At 39.2% G+C, this 18,573-nt stretch overlaps 1 protein-coding gene across 6 annotated transcripts in view; it reads left to right on the top strand.

The window, feature by feature from the left end:
* Positions 1 to 18,573, top strand: part of LOC119724866 (neurogenic protein mastermind-like) — a 68,106-nt gene that overhangs the window by 21,413 nt on the left and 28,120 nt on the right. For 4 of the 6 annotated variants that reach the window (XM_038196152.1, XM_038196150.1, XM_038196153.1 and 1 more), the window contains exon 3: positions 4,037 to 4,188. The gene's annotated coding sequence lies outside the window, so the exon portion shown is untranslated. Of the gene's footprint in view, positions 1 to 4,036; positions 4,189 to 11,911; positions 11,923 to 11,975; positions 12,226 to 18,573 lie in introns of those variants that run through there. The other 2 variants (XM_038196149.1, XM_038196148.1) reach the window with 2 other exon arrangements.

The following is an 18,573-nucleotide window of genomic DNA, read 5'->3' as shown; positions in this document are numbered from 1 at the left end:
ACGAACCATCAGAACCGGCCATGACTGAAACAACTCGTAACTGGAGCGCGGAAAATCTATGATCCGTGACAGTTTCCAATTGGGTTATTGTCTTGATTAAAATGATTAAAATGGGGGACATTTTACGCAGCACTCAAAGTCAAAAGTAAGCGCACACAAACCCAGGTTGAGAGGAGTAATTGAGGTAAAGCGCCTTACTCAAGGGCACAGCACGCATGGCCGAGGCGGGACTCGAACCCACAACCTCACGATCATGAATCCTGTGCTCCACTACTGGACCACATGTACCCAGAAAATTGTAGCCATCTCTTATAAAACAGGCATGCAACTTTTCCTCGGATCAGCTGATTTCCTCTTTTTGTACTTCCCAAGTGTGCCATTGAAAATAGAAAAACACTGTACAAAGTCTTGGAAAAATTTGAATTTCCTCTTTTTTGTGTGAGTGTGACTTCCCAGTTGCATGCCTAGGGTCTCCTGCAAATGCGGGATAAACAAGATTTAAACTTCCCCTGGCCAGATATAATGAATACCTTTGCTCATTGCATGCACTGTGCAGCTCATCCCCTGATAAACAGTACACACAGTCATGCACTCTCTAGCGCCCTGCTTCACACAATCATGAAGCCCCTCAGCTTGCTGATTGTACGCAATCTCTGCCTGGCAGCTGACATGCCTAAGCTATGCTGACCTGTGGGCTGTGCCTGGCAGACATGTCCTAATAACAATGGCTTAGGGGTCTTCTCCGAATTTCCAGCTCGCAGTTGGGTAGAAATATCATGCATAATTTGTCTATTGCATGAGTTTTTGTATTCTATTGAGGCCCTGTGAAATTAAAATATTTGTTTTTTCTTTTTTGAAATCTAGCTCCCAAGCGCTAGCTGCAGATACGAAATACTATTTTTTGTTTGTTGGAAGGAATTTTGCAAATGGTGTGTTTTTTACGGAAAAAATGAAGTATCCAGACGCCACTTGTTTGGTTGTGTACTGGTTGAGAGCATTTTCAAAGAATTTTCTAAAAAAATGGAAATGTTTCTCAGTTCTAGATTCATGTCTTTTCAACATTTTTGCAATGATTGACCTTTATTGAGATAAAATATGGCGTCAGGATGCAACATTCTTCACTTTATTTTTTGAAGTCATGCGAAAAAAAGTATTTACTTCTCGACGATGATTTGTCGGCAAGAAAAAAAAAGTGAAATCTCCAGCACACTATTTTAATCTTCAAACTCCGGCATTTTTTTGCTGGAAACTGTACCGAATCCTCCAAAATCCAAATTTGTTTTGTCAATTGAGAGGACTAGGGGAGCCAGTCTACCCTCCTCCCCATAACCCTTCACCCCAGCCCTAGAACCGATCCCCAGATTAAGAGGTCACGGGGTCACGCATGGTCATTCAACCCAGCGCCTGCCATTGTACAGTCCTATGCATGTCTCGGAAAGTGCTGGCTAGTGCTTAGGTTTCTGTCAATTGCTGCTTGACAATTGTGTATGGGAATAGATGTAGTGCTTGGATATATTTGGACAAGTCCGTAGTGCTATGTACAAGACTGAGTTTTTGTAGACATGGAAGATTTCTGTTTCCAGGTACCGGTATGTTCATGTAAAATTATTATATTAGTGTAAAGACTGTGTAGAGTTGATCATTTGTCATTGGTACATTTTTTCCGTTTGAAGCAACAACAGTGCTTAAAGGGAATATACAACATTTGCAAACATCGAAAAATAAAACTACCAAGTTTTTACGAAATACCTTACAAGGATGTTGGTAAATGACAGTCTAAAGCATCCTGTAAAATTATGGCACCTGGTGTGAAGTCATTTTCAAGAAAATGGTTATTTTGTATACATTTCCAACGGTGATCGGCCGACCAGCGTTGGAAAAACCTAACTATTTTTCAACCACTGCTCCAACTTAACACTTTTTTCAGTCCAAATTTTGTTTGCTATTGGTTACATGTTCATGAACGGGTGCAGGCCAGCTAGACTGGTTCCCTTACCTTACAATTTTCCGGCATCTATAAATTGATCCATTTTATCTTTAGTGGAGTCAAGGAACCAGACTACTTGAACATTTTTGTTTTTCTTGGTTTTTTCGAGCATTTTTTGACACAAAACTTCAAACATGTCAGTGTAACAATATTTTGATCTATTATACTAACCCCTCAACTAGTTCATTTCTGAAAATTACAGTGAAAGCCAATGATGTACGGGGTACATTCCCTTTAAAGCAACAAAAGTGCTTAAAATCTAAAGACAGGTGTTTAACAACTGATGAAGTGTTAGCTCTGTGAATGCTGGACATTTCGAGAAAACACAATTTTTTGGATCTTGATTTCAATTCAAAAGTTGCTGAGTTTATGAGTACATGACACAACCCGAAACCAGCATTCCGGACCTGCATTCAGCTTGATCGTCAGCTGATTGCTGTTCTTGTAGTCTGGTTCCCTGACCCTACTTCAGACGAAAGGGGCAATTTATACACGTCGGGGAATTGTTGGGTCAGGTAACCAGACTTAGCCGAATTGTACCCGTTCACGGATGTGTAACCAATTGCAAATAAAATGTGGACTAACTAAATATGGTGAATTTGGGGCAGTGTTTAAAAAAAAAAAAAAAAATTAAATAAAAAAAAAAAAAAAAAAAAAAAAAAAAATCATTTTTTTTCCAACGATGGTCGGCCAACCATCATTGGAAATTGATGCAAAGTTCCACTCTTGTTGAAAATGACAGTACACCAGCAGGTGCCATAATTTCACAGGAAGCTTGAGACTATTATTAAAGTGAGGTACATGTACCGGTATTTCAGAATAATTATGTACATTGTACGTGTAGTTTTATTATCTTGAAAATTTGTTATCTTGAAAATAACATTATCTTGAAAATTTTTGAAAGTTCAGGACTGATGCCTCCCCAAGCCACCGTTACCTTCAAAAGGAACTTTCCCTCAGGAACTTCCCTCAGGAACTTTCCCTCAGGAACTTTCCCTTATAGCTACCCAGGGTGACCAAAAAAACAAAGCCCACAGCTCCCCACTATTACAGGCTCCGCCCAATATGAACTCCCAAGAACCTGGCATACTTATTCTACCCACACCTCTGTACCCTCTGAAACCCATTGTAATTGCACCTTGCCGCGACAAGTGCTTAAAACCGTCGGCTTTTTGTTCCCGAGTCCCAAGTTCTGTTCAACATGTCATGTGCCGGTACTTAGTCTCCTCTGTGTATTTTTTGCTTGACACGGTCACGACCAATCCACCTTAAATGTCTCTTTTGTCCAGCGTCACTTCTCCACTGAAAAAGAAAAGACATTATAGTCTTCAAGGGGGGGGGGGGGGGCGAAGAATATAAATACCTTGAACAGCTAGTTGATATCAGGTAACAGAGAGAATGGTTGAAAACATTTCTCTGCAAGTTTGTAAAAGGGCCGTGACCGACTATCTGAAAAATTTGGTGAAGGCACGTCTCTCTTAAGAATACCCGTGACCTTTGACCTTTTGGGGATTGTTTGAATTAAGCAAAACCACAGGAAAAAAAATTGTGCTCCCAGTGAAGAATTTCAGTAGCATATTTGACAGGTAAGTCATTGTGATGTTAAAAGCACTTGACAAGTTTTATTTTTTTGGAGGGGAGGGGAGGGGCTTGTTTGCTTTTTGGACCGACTAGGTCCCAAGGTACCGGTATGTTCTACCGTTTGTATGAATTAGCTTATTGAGGTCCTCACTCCAAAAAAAAATATCATGACAGCCACGACAAAATTTCATTGCATGGTGACTTTCTGGGAAATCTGTGGCATTGGCCTAATTTCAGAAGAAAAATTTCTGTGCAGATTTTCTCGTTTAGCACAGATCAGCAGGGGACCAGTCACAAACAGTGTGAATTCAATGGCATTTTGGCTGGTAACCGCTTTTTCTTTTGCTAAGCATATATATGTTTTATGCTTAGCAAACTTCTGTGCTTGGCAACTCCCATGCTCGGCAACTCCAGAAATTGCTTTCGAAAAGTAATCCATTTTTTTGGTTTCTTATATTTTCCTTTCAGATTGATCACTTGGCGATATCCCCCTCTGGATTGGTAGCAGCAGAGGCTGGCACCCCCTTTGGAATCTCGACAGCTCAGACTAGTTTTTGTCCACCCTTGACTGTGTGGACAGCGTATCTGTGACGAGATTATCAGCAGCGTACATCATTTCTGTAAGTAAAATTTAGTTCGATGATCTAAATTTCATCCCTTTATACATGAAACTTGTATGAGCCGACGTTCACCTTATTAAGTACTGAAATATGTGTAATACACAAGTTTGCTATAGGATTCAATGCCGTTAATTTTAACTGCACTTGAAAGCATGAAGTGAAGTTTACGAAAAAAATTTACAATAAAATTAACTGTACGTTTGTTTCCAAGTTTACGATAAAATTAACTGCTGAAACACCTAATTTCAAAACAAAATAGGACAAATTTGTTTAAAAATGCAAACACTTTTACAAAAATTGCAAGTTTCAACTTTAAAGCACTGTGTAACATGTAGAATGGTCAAATTAATAAAACATGGGCATTGCATAGTCAAATTTGTTATCACAGTTGTATAAAAATCAGTCCGTAGTTTTAAGCATGTGTCTGTTTCTACACTGCTTAAATATTCAAGGCGGACAGTGAGAGTGCATCAACGCAGCACCGCATTCGCCTCCCGCGCAAAAGCACTTGTTTACCGTTCGGAAATCTTCAAACCGAGCATTGTGAAACGACACTGCGTACACAAATCTGGCCACTTGAAAAAAAAAAACGAAGGAGAAGAAAAAAGAAAAGTGCAAGGTACCCGTGCACTGTGCACAATAACGGACATCGGTGGCGCTGGTCATTGAACTGCTCGATCGGCAGAGTGCAGAACGTCGAAACCAGTGGCCAGGTAGTCACGGTCCAGCGGTCGGCCATAATACTTGTTTGCTGCGTGCTTTGTTGGGTTGGGAGGGGAGGTTTGAATGGGTATTAGGCTCAATAAGGCAGGCCCACTTTCTAGTCCTTTTTTTTCCTTCTTTTTTTTTTGAGAGGGAGAGTAGAGGATGATATGTAAGGCTTTTGGATGGTCGGGTTTGTTGTTTTCGTCCGCGCGTTGTGTTGGGAGGGAAGGATTGTGAGCTGTTTTGGTTTTGTTGTTTCGTAGCTGGTGCCTTTGCTCTTTTGACTTGCTTTACCATGCTGTGTTTATCGGGAGCTAGACTTGTCCCATTTGGAAGGCTTGTTATTATAAATAGGCTGGTGCCTGTGATCTTATGACTTGCTTTGCCGAGCTGTGTTCATCGGGAGCTAGACTTGTCCCATTTTTGAAGGATTGTTATCATAAATAGGCTGGTGCCTGTGATCTTATGTCTTGCTTTGCAATGCTGTGTGCATCGGGAGCTAGACTTGTCCCATTTTGGAGGGCTTGTTATTATAAATAGGCTGGTGCCTGTGATCTTATGACTTGCTTTGCCAAGCTGTGTTCGTCTGGAGCTAGACTTGCCCCATTTGGAAGGCTTGTTTTTATAAATAGGCTGGTGCCTGTGATCTTATGACTTGCTTTTCCATGCTGTGTTCATCAGGAGTTAGACTGTGATCCTGTTTAGGAGGCTAGTAAAAAGAAAAGGCTGGTGCCTGTGATCTTGTGACTTGCTTTGTTATGCTACGTTCGTTGGGAGCTAGACTGTGTTGACTGTTTTCAAAAAATGAATAGTTGTCAAAAATGAATAGGCTGGTGCCTGTGAACATGCGACTTGCTTTGTGATGCCTTGTACAGTTGGAGCTAGACTGTGATTACTGTTCGTATTATGCGAGGATTGTTTCAAAGTACTTATAGGCTGGTGCCTGTGATTTGTTGCCTTGTTGCATGATGCGGTGCCCGCTGGGAGCTTGACCAAGATGGCTGTCATGGATAGACATGGAATGATGAGGTGAATATTCAATTAAATAAGGAATAACGGGTATGTTTTAATCGTGGTTGAATTTCCTAAAATAAGCCAGATTTGTGTCTCATTTATCCCCTTTATTTTTTTTTTTGTGGGGGGGGGGGGAGTAACCCAGGATAGTCATTAACCCTAACAGTCCTGAATCCTCCAATTTCAATACGATTTTGCATACCCCCTAGGGAGTTATTAAGCTGTTTTTGTTATTTGACTAATTTTTTTGGTGATTTGACAGCGAGCTGAATGAGAACTTCCAGCGAAATCAGATAACCGTTATTCAGTTTGAAATTTTGTTTCAGGATATCCAGATTTTGAAATGTCCGATTTACACCACTATCCAGAACCAAAATAACCAGACGTGACTTTAGGCCAAAAAAAAAAAGTCTCTGGTTTCTGGTATGGAGCTTGTCCAAAAAGTGGTGAGGCGACGCGGCTTTTTTTTTTTTTACCTGACTTTCTTGCTTCAAATGTCGACTGGATGACTGCCAATGGTGTCCGACTAAACTTAGTGCAAATATATGGGAGTCCAGAGAGGCCACATAAAGCTTATTCTCGACCATAACCCAATCTAAAAACACGTTAAAATTGTGCAGCAGCAGAATTCCAGTCAAACCAGTGAGTTTGGCGGTTTTGAGACATCATCTTTCATTGAAAAAAAAACTTTTTCATTTTGCCGACGCGCATGGCTACGGCGACGCGCGCGCATACCAGAAACCGGAGACTTTTTTTTTTTGGCCTTACGCATCCATATTTTTGGGGCAGATTTGTCATCCAGGTACCCCCATCCTGTACCTCGCACAGCGCCTTGTTAACTGCCTCAATTGGTCCTAAGTGGCCTGTGATAGGTGCATCAGAGCCAGGGGCACGTTTCCTTCATTTTTTCCCCTTCTACTTCCTCCATCTTTGGTCTTGTTAAAAGGCCCCTTAGCCAGAGGTGTGGGACCCCCTAGCTTCCTGGCCATTTTGCTCCTCTGTGGGTGGTAAAAGTGTAGGCCCTACATGTTATGCACATGTGTTGATACTGCATGCATGTCGTGTTTTATGGTAGAAAAAAAATATATTGGCCATACTTGTGTCATACAGTACTGGGCCCAATTTCACGGCGCTGCTAAGCACAAAAATTTGCTTAGCACAAAAAAAGTCGGGCTTATAAAACCAGGTTACTGGCCAAAACCCCGTGTGATTTTCAATGCTAAGCAAACAACAGCTGAATGCTAATCACGAGCAATATACATCACGTGGAGTTTCGGCTGGTAACCTGCTTTTATAAGCCAGCCTTTTTTTGTGCTAAGCACATTTTTGTGCTTAGCAGCGCCGTGGAATTGGCCCCTGATGGTCATTTATTATGCTAAATTTTGCTATTTATGTTCCGAGGAGCCTTTTGCCGTTTGCCTTTTTTGACAAGTATGCAACATGCCGCGCATTCACAGCATACAGTGATCGAAATCACAAGTCTTACCGGTACACTGGACACTAACCAAATGTCTGAACAAATTTTGTACTGGTGAGGGTTGCCCCAAATATATCAGTTATTCAAATATTTGGTTGTCAACCGAATATTCGAACAGCATTTTAATACCGGGGAGAATATTCTTAGAAAAAAACCACTGCAACGTGATGTTATTTTAATCGTGAAATTGCAGCGCTTTACTGCCAAATGCCACTTTTTGTTGACAGAAACGTTTTTTTTTTGGACGAGGGTTCATTGTTCTGTTCCTTTTAGCAGGTTAGAGCCCTTGACGCAACCTCGACCCCAGGGTGTCGAGCAGTACGCGCCCATCACTACCTGCTCTCTCACCCTGGTATTGGATCATTTGCATGTGCAAGATTTTTGAACACGTATGCAAATGAGGAATAGTCTGGTGCCTGCATGTCTGTTACACTATCGTTCCTTTTTGTATGCGGTGTCTGGGGTAAAACCAAAGTCAATTCGTCGCAGCGCGCGAGCACAGCGTGAGTTACGAAAACACAATTTATTTAATTAAACTGTTACGATCTTATCGAGACAACATGCATTATCACATTTCATATTAATATGAATAAATTGGGAAAGGAAAGGAATATTTTTGAGAAGGCGTGGACGAATGATCGTGAAAACACGTACTGCACGTTGTGAATAACAACACCAAGTACACGATAAAAATCCATTACTAGCCAAGTGCGATATCCAATCAGGATACAGGAAGAAAGTTTCCTATCCAGGGCTTACTATTGGAAACACGGTTGGAAATAAAGTAAGCACTGGGGACAAGGTTGCCCTTGACGGTTATAAAAGACTTTCTGCAAAGCAATCCAGTGGGCCATCAGATGGATCGATGCGCGAAAATTTTAATCCGCATGCTTTGCGTGTCAGCTGACGCATGTTAACTTGATCAGTAAGTTTTGAATATTTGAATATTCGGTCACAAGCAGTTTTAAATAATCGGATACTAAATTATTTGAAATGGACAGCCCTACACGTACAGTAGTACTGGTTTATAACCCTTTATCATGCTGCCACCATTTCAGTCATGGTCCCTGTATCCAACAACAGTACTGAATGATAATGTTTTTGTGCAGAGAGGAACCAGACTATTTTTCCTTCCAGCCTCGCTTTGGTTACGTTGACAACAAGACAACTCATAACTTGTATTTTTTAAAAATCTAGTTACCATGGAGACTGTGTCAGAGAGTCATCACTAAGATGTCAATTTTGTTTCTCTGCCTAGCAAAATTTGAGAGAGCATTAGGTAGCCATGGTAACTGGAACATGACCTTTCCCATAATACGGCTTCATAAATTAAACCTAACATGACATTTACATGTAAATAAAAAGCGGTGATACTCGCATGCGTGCCCCTCATCAGCACAGTCAACACAGCAAAGTTAATTATTCTCTTAACAGGGCGACCTTTAAAGCACAGATGTGCATATATTGTACACCGACTACTGTCCAAAACCAATTTCGCCAGTCTCTTGACAAGCAGAGCTTAACCAACTCTCACAATTACCCTAATAGCGGGCCGCATAAGTAGGCCACTCCTCACCCTAACAAGGCCAAAGTAGCAACATTTGTGGGTGTGAGACGGCACTCCACCATATGGGTCACTAGCCTGTCCTTCCCCGCCCGTAGAAAAAAAAAAGAAGCAAGGCATAACTGAACACAGATTGGATTAAGTCGGGGTGTCATATGGCTGGCACGACCCAGTTTTTCCCTGTGAAGAATTAGGCCATGGAATGGCCCCCCCCTTTTTTTTTCATGGACTTCAGTCTTCATTGTGGTGTTTTTTTCTTATTGGGGGGGGGGGGTGTTTTTTGGGGGGGGGGGGGTGTCACGAGAAGCATGCGTGGGCAGGAATGGGTCACTTTGTGTAAATAAGCTGGCCGTGGCAGCAGATCAACTTGTGTTGGTAAATTGGTAGATTGGTTGAGTGAAGATACTGGTACTTGGGTTGGGTAACATTTTACGATCCACCATTTTTCGTCCGATTTTCGTCCGAGGGAATCGGGCCGGATCGATTGACTTTTTTAGGGGGAATTGTTTTGGGGGAAGGGGATGGGGATTTTTTTATATAAAAATTAATTTATTTTTTATTTTCTGATATTTAAGCTGTTTTCTACAAATTTTTCATACTGATATATTTTTTTGTTTGTTTCATTTTTTTTTTTATATATTTGTTCAATTTTGTTGCATGTAAGTTTTAAAAATGAAACTATTAAAGGCAATCTGGGTTTTCATTTGGTGTCTTTTAAATTTTACTGGTTGTACAATTTCAGCAGTTGCGTACACTGCATGTACACATTTAATCCAGTTCATTTGTTGAAGGTAAAAATTAATCTTCTAAAGCATAATTGGGCTTGCCATATGACGCCAAAAATGTATTTGTTGACAAATCGGAGATAAGCACGGAGATTCGACATGTACATGTAGGCTGGCATTTGTGGAAATGTTAATTGATGATAATTATATCATGGTATTGATTTAAGATTACCGGGGGTATATTATTGATTGCCGATGACAATATTTTATATTTACGGATGTTTTTTTAAAGCTTTTTGTCAAGTCTCATTAATCTATATTGTATTCATTACATTTGCAAGATTTCCTTACAAAAGTATTCAGGAAAAATATGCTAACACTTCTTTTTACAGTCCCGGGGGGAAAAAAGAAAGAAAAAGAAAGAAAGAAAGAAAAAAGAAAGAAACAAACACCCCAACACCCCAACAAACAAACAGAGGAAAGTTTCAAACACACATCTTTATGGAGAAAATTGTGTTCGATTACATCATAATGTACCTTCTCAGTCAGCTAGTCGCAAGATTTAAAATATTAACCCCAACCTTCCCAAATCCTCCAAAATCCTCTTTGCAAAATGGAGGCTTTTGCAGGATTGAGGATATGGCAAAATGTGTGGCTGATTTTGGAGGATGCGATGTGTCAAGGTCTTAGGCCGGACCTTGTGTTGTTTATGCTCAGTCGTGCAAAATTTAGGCCTAGATTATACTTGAAATCCTCCGCATTGCTCCAGGATGTCACTGCCTCTGCCTCAACATATTGCCAGTGATTGCTGGAGGATTTTGCAGGATTGAGGCAGTGGTCACCCTTCAAGAACCCCATTCAAGAAATAACGGAGGATTTCGGAAGATTGAGGCTGAATGCAATTTTGACATGGAGGCAGTTGGAGGATTTTGCAGGATTGAGGCTGCATCCTAGCAAAAATGCCTAGGGAGTCAGGCTTAATGAACATGTAACCAATAGCAAACAAAATTTGGACTGGAAAAAATTGGTAAATTTGGAGCAGTAGTTGAGAAATAATTAAATTTTCCAACAGTGGTCAGCCGACCACCGTTGGAAATGTATACAAAAGTACCATTTTCTTGAAAATGACTTCACACCAGGTGCCATAATTTTACAGGATGCTTTAGACTGTCATTTACCTACATCCTATAGATAAGTTATTTCTTAAAAACTTGGTAGTTTTATTTTTCGATGTTGCAAATGTTGTATATTCCCTTTAACGTTTGGCAAAACCCTTTCCAACTGCACCTAGGGTTTTTGGAGAGGAGTATTTAGTCTACAGCAGTCTCATGTCAGTGACCTGGAATGCCATTGTGCAATCCACGGTGACCTCTCACCTCCGTGCTTTCCAACTCCCTTCGGGTCAGAGGTCAATGTCAGTGGCATTTGCAGAGTGTAGTTGGGGCTTGTGTTTCAGTGTGCATGGTATTGGTACCGTAAACTACCATGAACTACATGGATCAGGCACATGTACAGGTGACGCATACTGTATATGATATTGTGTCCTGTGATTGTCACATGTCCAATTGTACTTGACAGAAGTTATCAGTGACGTATTTGTGGAGTGTAGTTGGGGCTTGTGTTTCAATGTACACAATACAATCACATTGCTTGTGAAGTGTACTGCCATGAACTACATGTACATGTTTATGTAGTAAATGTCAAGACACACAATACAGCAGTCTTTAGGGCCCATTAGAAATGTATACATGTACATGTTATTGTGGTAACAACATGTCCTATGTACTGGTACATATTAATATACATGTACATGTACATGTGAAGTTTCAGGCCTACACATTACATTGTACAACATGTGTATTTGTACATTACCGGTAATTGTAAATGTGTACCGGTACATAAATTTACATGTACATGTGTAAACATGTGTACATGTACCAGTAGGATGCTATAGTTCATTATTTTTTTCGTTAGCCTTGAAATTTGCATTGCTTTACCACACATGTTATGTACATGTACATGTACCAGCAGGATTGTGTAATTGTACACAATTCACACAATGTGAAGGTCTAGCCTATTATATGCCTCCCATATATAAGCCAATAACCCATTAGTTTGTCATTGAAGGATTCTCGCACACACTATAGTGCTACACGCTAGAATGAGTCGTCCCTGTCATTGCTGTGCACTGTATGCTGGCACACACACAACTTAAGTCACAAGGTCCCATAGTCCAGTACATCAATTCTGTGTGTACACATGTACATTGTACATGTACATTGTAAGTGTACATGTATAAAACACATGCAGCCAGCATCAGCGTACATATAGTGTGCAAATCCCATAGCAGCCGCAGTAGTTGTGTGTTTAGACGTTACGGCCAGGCTCGTTGGGGCTTGTTTACCCTCGTTGACGCAATATCATCATCATCCTGGTCGTGGTTGTCACGGGGCGTACTCGGTGCGTCGGAATTAGTCTGGTGTTGCAGCATGCCGTCGCAGACTCGGTGGGCAACAGGGACCGAAATGCTAATGACTGTACATATGGATGTTGTGAGTAGCTAGGTTAGGGTTTAATGACATGATGGATTGTGCAGGGTTCAGATGTGTGTTTTGTGCCTTTAAGAGTATTGCATTACATGTATTGGGCAGGGTTGAATCATGTACATGTACATGTACATTTGTACATGTCTCAACAAGATTCATTTAAGTTCCACATGTACACTGTTTATTCGGTGCTTGTGCACAGTGTTCCTCACATAGACCAATTTGTATGGTGGCCCACGAGGAACATCACAGCCCTCAGTTTCTTTTTCCAGTATTGCATATTTCTGTCATTACTTTGAAGGCTTCTTTCACAGATGTAATGTGTGCTTATATATACTGCAGCACTTTTTACCGGTGTATCAAGAGTTTTTTCTGCAATTATTACCCCTGTTCATCAGGCCACGAGACCATTTGCAGCAGCTTGATCGAGATCAGCGCAATCTGGTCTCTACCCTCACAGGTACTCATTTATTACAGGTGGAGATTAGCAATTGTAGTGAAGTGTCTTGCCCAAGGACACAAACACCGCATATCCCAACCATCAGGTACGACCATCATTTTAATGACCATTTTTCTCACTGGTACTGAGCAGAAGCAATTGTAGTAAAGTGTCTTGCCCAAGAACACAGACACCACACTGACATTTCAACCATTGTAGGCAACATCGTTTTTAATTGCCAACATATATCAGTTGATACATCCATTTATACTCCTCCCGGCAGGTGGAGAAATGCAATTGTAGTAAAGTGTCTTGCCTAAGAACACAAACAAGACTCTTGACATCACAACCATTAGGCATCATTATTTTAATTACCAACGTTTTGATAGCAGTTGATCTACCAAACGTTAGCGTCAGTTGGCAATTATCTGAATTCCAGAATCATTGATTAATATTGATTTACCGTGGTGCATGTAATTTATTCATTAATTAGTCACGGATGAGGTGTTTGTGAATAAACAACTTATCACAATTATCTGGACGATGTTTTGCAATAATAGGCTTTTAAAACAAAGGCTAATATTGCATCAGTTAATCGATTGTTACCAATTTTTCTTTCCATTTTAAGAAAACATCTGTTTTCTGTTTGAATTGAATTAGGCCAAGTAAAATAAAAACGAGTTGATCGTCCCCACCCGCAACCCTTTTTTTAAGCCGCATCCTTTTTTAATTAATTTTTTTATTATTTTTTTCTCACCTCAAAAAGCTAACTTTTTCTTGTATTTTGCTTCAATAAAGTACATAAAACAAGTTTAACATGAATATCTTGACTCTACTTACTATTAGGATAGCTATAATTTTAAGCTGGCGGTCATTTTGTACCGAAGTTGGCGGCCAGTTTTAATTTAAATTTAAAATAGAAAATTAAAAGGCCCTCATATCCTCCTCTTTTTGAAAAAACCCATACGCTCAACCATGCTTGATAAATCATTTAAATGGCATAGTTTTGAGATCGGACGGTGTGAGTTCGAAACCACGTTTTTCCAAATTGTTTTTCTTTTCTAATTTGCGGCTTTGGAGGATTTTTTTTGAAAAGGGAAATAAGTCCGAATTTCATTTGGTTTGAATTCATTTCTTTTTTCTTTATATGTATATTTTCCCTCATGTTTTTAGGGAAGTAAACTCCAAAACCTCATAGCGTACATTCCATTCGGTTATGTCGCTTGGGAAACAAAAATTCGCATCCAGGCTACAAGTTCAACCCACTAAACATTCGATGACACAAATAATTAGAAAACTTGACAAATGGCATGAATTACATTTGATGAGCAAATCAGAGAACAACTGTGGAAAAATTCAACAGTTTTAACCTGCTTGCAATATAAACATGCCTCCCACGTTTTACCAAACACACAAAACTGTACACATTTGGTGTTACACTACCAAGCAGGCATGCCTGGTATTCTGGGAAGGTCAAGCAGTTTAAAGGGGCATGGCATGTGTGGTATGCCCGGGGTCAAGACCGGGAAGATTAAAGGTACTTGCCAACTAGAAGAAAAGGGGCTTTTCTTGAGTTAGGGGTTCATGTTTTCTGCAACTTTGTGAACCGTTACTGTGCTCTTTGATTTTTAATTTCTTAATGTGTGCTTGCTGGTAAGCAGAAAATTCTTGCTTAATGCTAAAATATTAGTGCTTAGCAGAAATGGCCGAGTACCAGTCCAAAGTATGCAATGCACATTGCATGATATTTTGTTTAGCTGGTAACCTGTTCTTGCTAAGCACACATCGTCTGGGCTTAGCGGATCATGGAAAATGGGCTCTTCCGTTTACTCCTCACAGAGTCCTAGAATTTCAAAACTGACTGCTGCTATTTTATGCAGTGTGTACTAGAATTCATGAAATAGCCGCAGGGCTCAGTCGATGGACTGCACATGTGCAACATCTGGTTGCTGCACTTTTAAAACATTAACCTTCCTGGTACCTGTATGTTTGTGTCAATAACAATAACAAATAGTAAATATAGTAAATAAATAAATATATTTACATGTAACAAATTTAAAAATCAACATAGACGAATAAATTAATAACAAAAAATTAAAAACGAACACCTTAAGTAAGAGGATAAAATTACAGTTGGAAATCAGACATTTTTTTACGGTACATGTACCTGTATGTTTGTGTCAATAACAATAACAAATAGTAAATATAGTAAATAAATAAACATATTTGAAAAAAATTATAAATCAACATACACTGTAGATTTAACACTGCATACAGCTCAAAATGCGTCGTACATGTTCATTCTGTTTGTGTCAATAACAATAACAAATTGTAAATATAGTAAATAAATATGGTTAAAAAATTTAAAATCAACATACCGGTATATGAATAAATTAGTAACAAAAAATAAAAAGGAACACCATAATTAAGAGGATAAAATTACAGTTGGAAATCAGACATTTTTTCAGTGTTTGTTTAACACTGCATGTACAGCTCAAAATGCATCATGCATGTTCATTTTGTTTGTGTCAATACCCTCGGCAAAATGTACCCACTTCACCATCATACATGCCCCTTTAATGTCCCTGTGTAGCTTGACCTCTGACCTCACCTGCATAGCTCTTGTGCAGTGGCCCAGCTAATGTCCATTGTGTACTGATCAACACCACAGCTGGGGTCCAGAGAATCCAAAAGGTCAACAAACTTAACCAGGTAAACAAACTGGTCTGGACAGGAAAGAAGTACAAATGCATACATTGTATTCAAAAATGTATACATTGTATAAAAACAGGTGTAACATTGTATTAAAAAAAATCCTTGTATTGGCCTACCTGGTGAAGTACATTTTGGGGAGAGTTTATTAATGAAAAAAATTTCTAAGCTCAAAACGTTTCTCACAACAAGCATTTCTTGCAGATGTTTTCAGTGAGCAAATTTTTGAACATAAAACCCCAAAACTGAACAGTGTTTTCCTGTTATGATATCACAGCAACAACCTCCTCAGTTGTCAGGAAAAGCATGGACAATTTAAAATGTTTAAAGAAGGGAACTTTTCAATAAAATTAACCAAAAAGGGATGTCAAATATTTTTTCATTCATTCATTTAAACAGAGTAGAAGTTGCACCAAATATATTCCCAAGTGAAATTCATCTTTTGGTCCCTTTAACATGTATTTATTTGCAGTTACTTACAATTACATACACATGTCCTGGTGCATTTATGCATCCGAATTTTAAACACAACCACCGTTCTAAGGTTTGTCCACGGATCACAAAAAAAGGTGTGCGTTCTTTCAGCAAAACGAAAACAATTCACACACATCCCTATGTGATTTCTTTTCGTTTTGTTGAAAGAACACTAACCTTTTTTTGTAATCCGTGGATAGAACCTTAAAACGGTGGTTGTGTTTAAAATTCTGTAACTTGAAAAGTACATTAGTGCTTTGAATGCTTCTTGTACTAAAAGAAAGCTTAAGAATTGGGCTTTCATTTCCTAGATTTTGAAAATGCTACATGCAGAACTTCCCTAAAATAATGGTCCCAACATTTGGGTTTCGTTTTTTTTTTACTCACCCTGTACATGTACAGTACATGCACAGGTACCAGTACATCAAACAAATGCTAATACTGTACATGCTTATCAATATGTACATTTTCAGGTCAGTTGTCGCCAGTGAACTTCTGCACAGTGCATTTGTACTTTATATCGAAAGACTTGTGCGGTTTTAATAAAAAGCATTGGATATTATCAAATACACGCACAGGAGTCGGCTGTGCCTCATCTGTCACACGCGCCACTCAATTGTGCATCTGGTCGCGAATAATTCTGGATTTTCATTGTCGGTTCCCGGCGTCGACCGGCGCTACAATAACATCAAGTAGATGAGGTTGCACTTTTTGTTTCAATCCGAACTCCCTTTTAAATATTGATGGTTTTTTTTGCTGGGAAAATGTCTAAAACCCCAAAACAAAATAACTTCAAGTACAGGGAGGAATTTTGTCTAAAATTGAAAAGAGAGAGAAAAAAAGTATTTTTCAAAAAATTTGATCCATTTAAATCTTCCCACAAGACATTTCAAATCCAAGCTAGCCATGCAAGTTTTCCTCGGATCAGCTGAGTTCCTTGTTTTGCACTTTTAATGCAAAGTTGTCCTTTCAGTCAAAATCAATCAAGTGACTGTTTTCAACAGTTAAGAGCTCCAGCTTACATAACGCAGGATTGACTGGCTGTGACTGTTGTAACTTGATACAGCTGTGCTTTGACTGTAGGTGATTGATAAGCCAGCTGTGCCTACTACTTGCCTGTTTTTTTGTGTCTGTTGACTGAATTTGACTAGTCACAGTGCTTACTTGAAATATGATCTGACTGTTGGTGACTAGCCTGTGTAAAAGGCATGGCAGGGGAAGACAATTGATTGTTTGACTGTCTGTGACTGTTCAGACAGCAGGAGGGTTAAGAATTGAAAAACACAGTAAATAAAGTCTTGACAAGCTTGCAATTTCCTCTTTTTTTGGGGGGGGGGGGTAACTTTCCAGTAGCATCCCTGTCCAAAATTCTCAACAAAATTTGGTGCCCCTCCCCCCATATTTCAGTCTGTAATTCTTAAGGTTTGTGAAATTGGAAACCCCTATTTTGCTTGAATTCATTTGTTCCTCCTTATTTATTTCATATTCGCTTGATATTTTCTGTTTTTCTGCTTGTGTAACATCACCTTGTTTGTCTGTTTGAAATGAGTACACACCCTTTATGAGGTTTCATTATTAATTGTTATCATTACAAAACTGAAACATTTCAACTTTTGCACACGATGTACGTGTTCTGTGGATGACTTTTGCTTTCCTTCACGTAAGCAGAACCGACATCAATGCACTCCTAATCTTTCAAAAAACTGGGCAGTGCTACGTGTATGTGTCTTGAAACTGAAGTCTTGCAAAGACTTCTAAGAAATGGTTGCTTTGAACGAAAAACAAGAAAAAAAAAAATCAGGGGCGTTGATTACAGACAAATGCAGCTAAGGTTGTGATTTGTCGCAACAAAATGAGCTTAAGTTGCAAATTCTGTTGTGCAAGTTTCAGTCCCAGGTTGTGATTTGTCGCAACAAAATGAGCTTAAGTTGCAAATTCTGTTGTGCAATTTTCAGTCTAAGGTTGTGATTTGTCGCAACAAAATGAGCTTACCGGTAAGTTGCAAATTCTGTTGTGCAATTTTCAGTCCCAGGTTGTGACTTGTCGCAACAAACTGAGCTTAAGTTGCAAATTCTGTTGTGCAATTTTCAGTCCCAGGTTGTGACTTGTTGCAACAAAATGAGCTTAGGTTGCAAATTCTGTTGTGCAATTTTCTGTCTAAGGTTGTGACTTGTCGCAACAAAATGTGCTTAGGTTGCAAATTCTGTTGTGCAATTTTAAGTCCCAGGTTGTGACTTGTTGCAACAAAATGAGCTTAAGTTGCAAATTTGCATTTTTCCAATATAGAAGGGAACAAACTTCAAAGCGATGGCTACAGCATGTTTTTTCCATTTTTTTTATACCCAACATTTAAAACAAAAATGTAACCCATTTTACTTGCTGTCTTTTTCGTGTCAACAATTGTTTTGCAAAAAAAAAAAGAAGAAGACATGTACATTGTAAGTAAGTCTGTATTTCTGTTACTGTACTCAGTATTGTTACATGATTATACCGTTGGAAAGATCTTATTCTGCAGAATCCAGAAAAACAAATTAATAAATTCTCCCCCCCCCCCAAAAAAAATTGACTTTCAGTTTATTTTGTGAAGACACGTCACACATTTTCAGATTGTCTGATAAGTTCCTTAAAACTCAAAGAAACTATTTCATAGATTTGCTGTTGCAATGGAGTTGTGTGTGTGTGTTTTTTTTTTCATTTCTAACAAAATTTTTCAAATCGCTCCACCCTGG

The sequence above is a fragment of the Patiria miniata genome, unplaced genomic scaffold (assembly GCF_015706575.1).
Source record: "Patiria miniata isolate m_02_andy unplaced genomic scaffold, ASM1570657v1 HiC_scaffold_18, whole genome shotgun sequence".
Taxonomy (NCBI): domain Eukaryota; kingdom Metazoa; phylum Echinodermata; class Asteroidea; order Valvatida; family Asterinidae; genus Patiria; species Patiria miniata.
Note: the sequence above shows the minus strand (reverse complement) of the source record. Positions and strands in the feature narration are given on the sequence as shown.